This window comes from Coregonus clupeaformis, unplaced genomic scaffold, assembly GCF_020615455.1.
Source record: "Coregonus clupeaformis isolate EN_2021a unplaced genomic scaffold, ASM2061545v1 scaf0037, whole genome shotgun sequence".
Lineage (NCBI taxonomy): Eukaryota > Metazoa > Chordata > Actinopteri > Salmoniformes > Salmonidae > Coregonus > Coregonus clupeaformis.
In genome coordinates this window covers 313,907-324,312 of record NW_025533492.1, presented here as the reverse complement: position 1 = coordinate 324,312, position 10,406 = coordinate 313,907, and the positions used below count along the sequence as shown (strand labels likewise).

The following is a 10,406-nucleotide window of genomic DNA, read 5'->3' as shown; positions in this document are numbered from 1 at the left end:
TTACCCTGTCCCGCTCGCTCAACTTACCCTGTCCCGCTCGCTCAACTTACCCTGTCCCGCTCGCTCAACTTACCCTGTCCCGCTCGCTCAATTTACCCTGTCCCGCTCGCTCAACTTACCCTGTCCCGCTCGCTCAACTTACCCTGTCCCGCTCGCTCAACTTACCCTGTCCCGCTCGCTCAACTTACCCTGTCCCGCTCGCTCAACTTACCCTGTCCCGCTCGCTCAACTTACCCTGTCCCGCTCGCTCAATTTACCCCATACCCGGGGAAAGTTGTGCCAAAATACCACTTTCTTTTTTCACAAGCTATCTTTTCAAAACTGTAATGTTTACATTAATTCTGATTATTTCCAGGGAAACACAACGTCCTGTTAGAAAGAATCCTATATTTCCCTTGACGGAGTCTGAATGTAAAAAGGCTAAACTTACCCCACCCTCCCCTAAGTTGTCAGATATAGTTTTCTGAGAATGTGTAACCTGCAGTCTTCGCAAAATTGATATTTGATAACATCTGAAATCATAAAAAAAGAATATAACATTTATTTATAATAATAATAACAATTATTATATATTTTTCTTTATTTTAGAAAAGTCCTTATTTTCTTCTTCCTCTGACGTTTAATAAATGTCAAAAAATAAAATGTTACAAAGTTACCAAAACCTTCTAAATCTAGAGACATATAAATAAAAAGGAATGATATCTTCAGGCTCTTGATTATTATTAAGTTAATAAATCAAATATACACAATGATTAATAAATGTACACATTCTAAATTGACACATACATTCTTCATATTGCCAGCAACTGCTCTCCAGCCAACCACATCAGCCTTCTCTGCCAGTGAAGCCAGCTAGTCAAAACTTAAATTAAACAGTCAAATGGCCCCCTATTCCCTATATGGTCCATTAAACCCATAGGGCTCTAGTCAAAAGTAGTGCACTACATAGGGAATAGGGTATCACATCTGGCGCAGCCAGGGACTCATTCATCCAAACAACAAACCTTGTAGTCACAGAATAATGACGCAACAGTTTAGGAACTACAAAACTACGAATCCCAGAACACTCCCCCTGGTCCTCTTCACTAAGGTCAATGGTTGCACGGCAACACAGCGTCAACACAGCGTATCAGAAGGACCACCTTGCCGGGATGACCATAACGTCCAGGAAGTGGGAATTCTTTACACAGGGTTTACATGCTACTTCCTGCCTCCTGCTATGTCATTTCCTGCTATACGTTGTAGTCCATCCTGTTGATGCTGTGTGCCGTCTCCAGAACCCTGTTGTCCTGTTTATTAGTCCAGTTAGGGTGTTTGGAGCTGGGCTGCAGCGTGGTCCCGCCGTCCTCCTTGGTCCCCCGGTCCTCCCGCTCCACCAGTGTGTAGGCAGGCTGTTTGGTTGTAACCGTGAAGCGTCCTTTATTCCCCATCTGTCTCTCTTCATCGTTGTGCTCCTTCCCCCTCTAGGGGGCGGTGGTGTGTTCGTACCTCAGTCTTTATCCTCGTAGTCTTTGAAGGCCACCGACACCGTAAGATGGCCGCCGCCAGCGTGTTTCTCGTTGATGGGGTTCTTGATCTGGTTGAGCTGCTCGCGGACGTTGTTGGTGGTGCTGTCATCTGTCGCCGCGGACGACGAGGCTCCGTTGCCATGTTTCCGCCGGCGACGCATGCAGTACAGGAAGACGGAGACCAGCACCAGGATGCACAAGACGATGAAGACTGAAGAGAGGAGGGGGACCAAGTAGTCTAAAGAGGGAAGACACGAGACAAAAAGGGTCAGTTTGGCGCCACACAATACATCCATATTTTATAGGTCAGCTGACAGTATTAATTAACCATGACAATTGTGATGAGTCTATGAATGACTCTGTTCTAGAAACTTGATATGTTGTGCAAGTTTATATTGATGTTTGTAACACTTGAAGCCACTAAAGGCTGTCCACTCACACCAAAGGTGAACCAGGAGGAACACCGGTAAATTCTGGCCTGTTATAATCTCCACCCGGCAACCAGAAGGGGACTGGCCACCCCTCCAGAGCCTGGTTCCTCTCTAGGTTTCTTCCTAGGTTTTCGCCTTTCTAGGGAGTTTTTCCTAGCCACCGTGCTTCTACATCTGCATTGCTGCTGTTTGGGGTTTTAGGCTGGGTTTCTGTATAAGGACTTTGTGACATCGGCTGATGTAAAAAGGGCTTTATGAATAACATTTGATTGATTGATTGATTTGAGAGAGAGAGAGACAGAGACAATTAGGCAACAACAAATTCCAACCTAAACAGTATATTTGACCACTCAGCTTCCCTATCAAATCTAAAAATGTCAAGCAGAAAACCTAAGAAAATTAACAACAATGACAAATGGTTTGATGAAGAATGCAAAAACCTAAGAAAGACATTGAGAAACCTATCCAACCAAAAACATAGACGTTTACATTTGAGTCATTTAGCAGACGCTCTTATCCAGAGCGACTTACAGTTAGTGCATACATTACTTTTTATTTTTTATGATACCCTCCGTGGGAATCGAACCCACAACCCTGGCGTTGCAAACGCCATGCTCTACGAACTGAGCTACATCCCTGCCGGCCATTCCCTCCCCTACACTAGACGACGCTGTGCCAATTGCGCGCCGCCCCATGGGTCTCCCGGTCGCGGCCGGCTACGACAGAGCCTGGATTCGAACCAGGATCTCTAGTGGCACAGCTAGCACTGCGATGCAGTGCCTTAGACCACTGCGCCACTCATAGAGACCCAGAAAACCTGAGTCTACGCCTTCACTATGGTGAATCACTAAAACAATACAGAAATACACTATGGAAAAAGAAGGAACAGCACGTCAGAAAATCAGAAATCAGCTCAATGTAATTGAAGAATCCATAGACTCTAACCACTTCTGGGAAAATTGGAAAACACTAAACAAACAACACGAAGAGCTATCTATCCAAAACGGAGATGTATGGGTAAACCACTTCTCCAATCTTTTTGGCTCTATAACAAAGATTATCCAATTACATTGAATGAACTACAGGACAAAATACAAACCCTCCAACCCAAAAAGTCCTGTGGTGTTGATGGTATCCTAAATGAAATGATGAAATATACAGACCACAAATTCCAACTGGCGATACTTAAACTGCCGTAGGCAGACCTGGCTCTCAAGAGAAGACAGGCTATGTGCACACTGCCCACAAAATGAGGTGGAAACTGAGCTGCACTTCCTAACCTCCTGCCAAATGTATGACCATATTAGAGACACACATTTTTATTTATGTTGATTTATTTTCCCTTTTGTACTTTAACTATTTGCACATTGTTACAACACTTTATATATACATAATATGACATCTGAAATGTCTTTATTCTTTTGGAACTTTTGTGAGTGTAATGTTTACTGTTCATTTCTGATTATTTCACTTTTGTTTATTATCTATTTCACTTGTTTTGGCAATGTAAACCTATGTTTCCCATGCCAATAAAGCCCCTTGAATTGAATTGATTTGAATTGAGAGAGACAGAGAGACAGAGAGAGAGAGGGGCGAGAGAGAGAGAGAGGGGCGAGAGAGAGAGAGAGGGGCGAGAGAGAGAGAGGGGCGAGAGAGAGAGAGGGCGAGAGAGAGAGAGAGGGGCGAGAGAGAGAGAGAGGGGCGAGAGAGAGAGAGAGGGGCGAGAGAGAGAGAGACAGACAGACAGACAGACAGACAGACAGACAGACAGACAGACAGACAGACAGACAGACAGACAGACAGACAGACAGACAGACAGACAGACAGACAGACAGACAGAGCCAGAGAGAGAGAGACAGACAGACAGACAGACAGACAGAGCCAGAGAGAGAGAGACAGACAGACAGACAGACAGACAGAGCCAGAGAGAGAGACAGACAGACAGACAGACAGAGCCAGAGAGAGAGAGACAGACAGACAGACAGACAGAGCCAGAGAGAGAGAGAGACAGACAGACAGACAGAGCCAGAGAGAGAGAGACAGACAGACAGACAGAGCCAGAGAGAGAGAGACAGACAGACAGACAGAGCCAGAGAGAGAGAGACAGACAGACAGACAGAGCCAGAGAGAGAGAGACAGACAGACAGACAGAGCCAGAGAGAGAGAGACAGACAGACAGACAGACAGAGCCAGAGAGAGAGAGACAGAGAGAGAGAGACAGAGAGAGAGAGACAGAGAGAGAGAGAACAGCCTGATCATAAACAACAAAGGCAGTTTGAAGGAAAGTGGTGGTTTGGTGTGTTGTGTTTGTGTGTTGTGTGTGTTTGTGTGTTGCGTGCTTATGTGCCTGCAGGGGATTTGTACTGGTGAGTGTGCGTGCATGTGTGTGGTTCGTACCGGTCTGGGTAGCGCTTGGCGTCCGCTGCACTCTGACCTCAGAGATGGCGGTGATGATGCTGTTGTTGCCATGGCGTTTAGACACCAGATCGATGATCTTCTCTGTTATCTCCTTTATAGGTGATCTGTCCATCCACTGTTCCACTGTGTACTAGAGAGAGAGAGAGAGAGAGAGAGAGAGAGAGAGAGAGAGTGAGAGTGAGAGAGGAGAGAGAGTGCGAGTGCGAGAGAGAGAGAGGAGAGAGAGAGAGAGAGAGAGAGAGAGAGAGTGAGAGTGAGAGAGGAGAGAGAGTGCGAGAGCGAGAGAGGAGAGAGAGTGCGAGAGAGAGAGGAGAGAGAGAGAGAGAGAGAGAGATGATCTGGTGGTGATCTGTCTAGCCGCTGGTCCGCTGTGTACTGGTAAGAATAATAAAATATGAATATTGTCCAATGTAACAAATGTGTCTCCTGCTTCATCAAAGCCTCGTTAGCCCAGGCTTCTAATGTGGAGTCAACGAGATGACAATTGGAAAGATGGCCACATGTGACTAGGTTTATCCCAACCCCTCTGCAAAACACATCACTGAACAGAGCTCCACATCACTAAACAGAGCTCCACATCACTGAACAGAGCTCCACATCACTGAACAGAGCTCCACATCACTGAACAGAGCTCCACATCACTGAACAGAGCTCCACATCACTAAACAGAGCTCCATATAGCTGAAGAGAGCTCCACATCACTGAACAGAGCTCCACATCACTGAACAGAGCTCCACATCACTGAACAGAGCTCCACATCACTGAACAGAGCTCCACATCACTGAACAGAGCTCCACATCACTAAACAGAGCTCCATATAGCTGAAGAGAGCTCCACATCACTGAACAGAGCTCCACATCACTGAACAGAGCTCCACATCACTGAACAGAGCTCCACATCACTGAACAGAGCTCCATATAGCTGAAGAGAGCTCCACATCACTGAACAGAGCTCCACATCGCTGAACAGAGCTCCACATCGCTGAACAGAGCTCCACATCGCTGAACAGAGCTCCACATCACTGAACAGAGCTCCATATAGCTGAAGAGAGCTCCACATCACTGAACAGAGCTCCACATCACTGAACAGAGCTCCACATCACTGAACAGAGCTCCACATCACTGAACAGAGCTCCACATCGCTGAACAGAGCTCCACATCGCTGAACAGAGCTCCACATCACTGAACAGAGCTCCACATCACTGAACAGAGCTCCACATCACTGAACAGAGCTCCACATCACTGAACAGAGCTCCACATCGCTGAACAGAGCTCCACATAGCTGAACAGAGCTCCACATCACTGAACAGAGCTCCACATCGCTGAACAGAGCTCCACATCACTGAACAGAGCTCCACATCACGGAACAGAGCTCCACGTCACTGAACAGAGCTCCACATCGCTGAACAGAGCTCCACATCGCTGAACAGAGCTCCACATCACTGAACAGAGCTCCACATCACTGAACAGAGCTCCACATAGCTGAAGAGAGCTCCACATCACTGAACAGAGCTCCACATCACTGAACAGAGCTCCACATCACTGAACAGAGCTCCATATAGTTCCAAAATTAAGTTCACCAAAACAGTGTATCTAATCTGTAACTATTATCCAGAGTGTTGGGCTGTTACACCCTTTAACACACACACCACCTTCCCCATGCATACAGGAAGAATAGACTGGGTTTCAGAGACAGGAGGGTTAACCAGGCCAGCCAGTACAGCCCCATGCCTCAGGGAGAGCATTCAGGGAGAATATACTGGGTTTCAGAGACAGGAGGGTTAACCAGGCCAGCCAGTACAGCCCCATGCCTCAGGGAGAGCATACAGGAAGAATATACTGGGTTTCAGAGTCAGGAGGGTTAACCAGGCCAGCCAGTACAGCTCAGTACTGTAGACTAGATGTATGGATCCTAAGGGAAGCTTAACCAGGCCAGCTCCGGGTGACAGAATAATGAAGACTAAGGGAGATCCTTCATGCTTTACTTTGCATACATTCGTTTCCATTTTCCTCACAGTCCACAGAAATGTATTTTGATTTTAAACCAAACTCCTGACAAACGTACACACACGTGACAGGACGTGACTTACGATGCTAAGATGGATCTCGTTGCTGGCGGAGGTTGAAGGGTCACAGGTTATGGAAACAGGATACTCAGAGGACACATTCTTCACCACGTACAGTTGTCTCAGCTGCTTACACACTGCCTCGATACTCAGACCCTGGAGACAGAAAGAGACAGAGAGAGAGAGAGAGAGAGAGAGAGAGAGGGCAGAGAGACACACACAGAGAGAGAGAGAGAGAGAGAGAGAGAGAGAGAGAGAGAGAGAGGCAAAGAGGCAGAGAGACACACAGAGAGAGAGAGAGAGTGAGAGAGAGAGAGAGAGAGATGCAGAGAGGCAGAGAGACACACACACACAGAGAGAGAGAGAGAGAGAGAGAGAGAGAGAGAGAGAGAGAGAGAGAGCGACAGAGAGAGAGAGAGAGAGAGAGAGAGGCAGAGAGAGAGAGAGAGAGAGAGGCAGAGAGAGAGAGAGAGAGAGAGAGAGAGAGAGAGAGGCAGAGAGAGGCAGAGAGAGGCAGAGAGAGAGAGAGAGAGAGAATTTTATTTTATTGTTGTTATATAAAACACTTCAAACCCAAGAGCTGAGCCCAGAAACGAGCCCTCTCAGTCAGCTGGTGTTGGACCTAACCAACCAAGCTGACACCAGCACTGCTTCAAAATAAATAATTCAAATAAACAAAATCATGAACCAATCAAACTCATATTTACAACATTGGAAAAACAAAACAAAATTCCAAAGCCCAAGGCTCTGAACAGAGAATATGAATTGGCTGATTATCTCTACTCTGTCAGAGATACGAAGCAGAGACAGATCCTTACCAAGTACAGGCTGAGTGACCATCAATTGGCAATAGAAACCGGCAGACATAAAAAGACATGGCTACCCAAAGAGGAGCGTGTATGTGGTCACTGCACGACAGGGGAGGTAGAAACAGAGATGCACTTTCTCCTTTACTGTGATCAATATTCCTCACGAAGAGATTCATTATTCACAGAAATGACTAGATTTATTCCAAATTTTAACTTATTAAACCCAGAGGAAAAACAACAAATACTCATGGGCGAAGGAGCAATGCCTCCTCTTGCAGCCAAATATATATTTCCCTGCCATAGCCTGAGGGACACTGAATAATAACATCTGCATAGTAAATAGTAACGTACTTATTATTATTATTATTATTATTATTATTATTGTGATTATTATTCTAAATAGTAGTGGTACGGGTAGTAGGGGTGATGGTAATGATAGCAGTTTAATGATGGTGGTGGTAGTAGTAGTAGTAATGATGATGGTAGTAGGGGTGATGGTAATGATATCAGTTTAATGATGGTGGTGGTAGTAGTAGTGGTAGTAATGATGATGGTAGTAGGGGTGATGGTAAGGATAGCAGTTTAATGATGGTGGTGGTAGTAGTAGTGGTAGTAATGATGATGGTAGTAGGGGTGATGGTAATGATAGCAGTTTAATGATGGTGGTGGTGGTAGTAGTAGTAATGATGATGGTAGTAGGGGTGATGGTAATGATATCAGTTTAATGATGGTGGTGGTAGTAGTAGTAGTAATGATGATGGTAGTAGGGGTGATGGTAATGATAGCAGTTTAATGATGGTGGTGGTAGTAGTAGTAGTAATGATGATGGTAGTAGGGGTGATGGTAATGATAGCAGTTTAATGATGGTGGTGGTAGTAGTAGTAGTAATGATGATGGTAGTAGGGGTGATGGTAATGATATCAGTTTAATGATGGTGGTGGTAGTAGTAGTAGTAATGATGATGGTAGTAGGGGTGATGGTAATGATATCAGTTTAATGATGGTGGTGGTAGTAGTAGTAGTAATGATGATGGTAGTAGGGGTGATGGTAATGATAGCAGTTTAATGATGGTGGTGGTAGTAGTAATGATGATGGTAGTAGGGGTGATGGTAATGATATCAGTTTAATGATGGTGGTGGTAGTAGTAGTAGTAATGATGATGGTAGTAGGGGTGATGGTAATGATATCAGTTTAATGATGGTGGTGGTAGTAGTAGTAGTAATGATGATGGTAGTAGGGGTGATGGTAATGATAGCAGTTTAATGATGGTGGTGGTAGTAGTAGTAGTAATTATGATGGTAGTAGGGGTGATGGTAATGATAGCAGTTTAATGATGGTGGTAGTAGTAGTAGTAGTAATGATGATGGTAGTAGGGGTGATGGTAATGATATCAGTTTAATGATGGTGGTGGTAGTAGTAGTAGTAATGATGGTAGTTGGGGTGATGGTAATGATATCAGTTTAATGATGGTGGTGGTAGTAGCAGTAGTAATGATGATGGTAGTAGGGGTGATGGTAATGATAGCAGTTTAATGATGGTGGTGGTAGTAGTAGTAGTAATGATGATGGTAGTAGGGGTGATGGTAATGATATCAGTTTAATGATGGTGGTGGTAGTAGTGGTAGTAATGATGATGGTAGTTGTAGTACTGATATAATGGTGAAGGATGACAGTTATAACTAACTAAGTTAGTTATAGTTTTATTTTCCATGTTTAGCCTTTTCTATTAAATTATATTTCTACTATTGACTGTTACCATTTTATTGTTGTTATTTTATTATTTTAATAATAATAATAATAATAATAATAATAATTATTTACTACCATTTTATATTATTATTTGTTATTCTTTATTATTTCATTACAATGTATATTGTATACATTGTTGCTTTGGCAATATTGACGCAATGTTTTCATGCCAATAAAGCAGCTTGAATTTGAATTTGAGACAGAGAGAGACAGAGACAGAGAGAGACAGAGAGGGTTAGAGAAAGAGCGAGAGCGACACACAGCCTCGATACTCAGACCATGGAGAGACAGAGACTAACATCAGTACTTTGCCTAAACATCAGAACCCATTGCACTTTATGATTGTGAGGTCCGCTCACTTACCAAGAATTCACAAAATGGAACAAACACCAAATTGAGACTCTGAATGCAGAATTCTGCAAAAAAACATAGTTTGTGTACAACCCAAAACCCCAAACAATACATGCAGAGCAGAACTAGGCCAATACCGCTAGTTATCAAAATCCAGAAAAGAGCTGTTAAATTCTACAACCACCTAAAAGGAAGCGATTCCCAAACCTTCCATAACAAAGCCATCACCTACAGAGAGATGAACTTGGAGAAGAGTCCCCTAACTAAGCTTGTCCTGGGGCTCTGTTCACAAACACAAACAGACCCCACAGAGCCCCAGGACAACAACAACAACACAATTAGACCCAACCAAATCATGAGAAAACTAAAAGATAATTACTTGACACATTGGAAAGAATCAACAAAAAAACGGAGCAAACTAAAACGCTATTTGGCCCTAAACAGAGAGTACACAGTGGCAGAATACCTGACCACTGTGACTGACCCAAACTTAAGGAAAGCTTTGACTATGTACAGACTCAGTCAGCATAGCCTTCCTATTGAGAAAGGCCGCCGTAGGCAGACCTGGCTCTCAAGAGAAGACAGGCTATGTGCACACTGCCCACAAAATGAGGTGGAAACTGAGCTGCACTTCCTAATCAGGAAAAAAAAAGAGGACTGAGCACGCCCCCATTCTCATCGACGGGGCTGTAGTGGAACAGGTTGAGAGCTTCAAGTTCCTTGGTGTCCACATCACCAACGAACTATCATGGTCCAAACACACCAAGACAGTCGTGAAGAGGGCATGACAAAGCCTATTCCCCCTCAGGAGACTGAAAAGATTTGGCATGGGTCCTCAGATCCTCATAAAGTTCTACAGCTGCACCATCGAGAGCATCCTGACTGGTTGCATCACCGCCTGGTATGACAATTGCTCGGCATCCGACCGCAAGGCACTACAGAGGGTAGTGCGTACGGCCCAGTATATCACTGGGGCCAAGCTTCCTGCCATCCAGGACCTCTATACCAGGCGGTGTCAGAGGAAGGCCCTAAAAATTGTCAAAGACTCCAGCCACCCTAGTCATAGACTGTTCTCT

The 10,406-nt window shown here is 44.7% G+C and overlaps 1 pseudogene; it reads right to left on the bottom strand.

Moving 5' to 3' along the window:
• Positions 1–601: 601 nt before the first annotated feature.
• LOC121555765 overlaps positions 602–10,406 on the bottom strand; it is a 179,418-nt pseudogene continuing 169,613 nt past the window's right edge.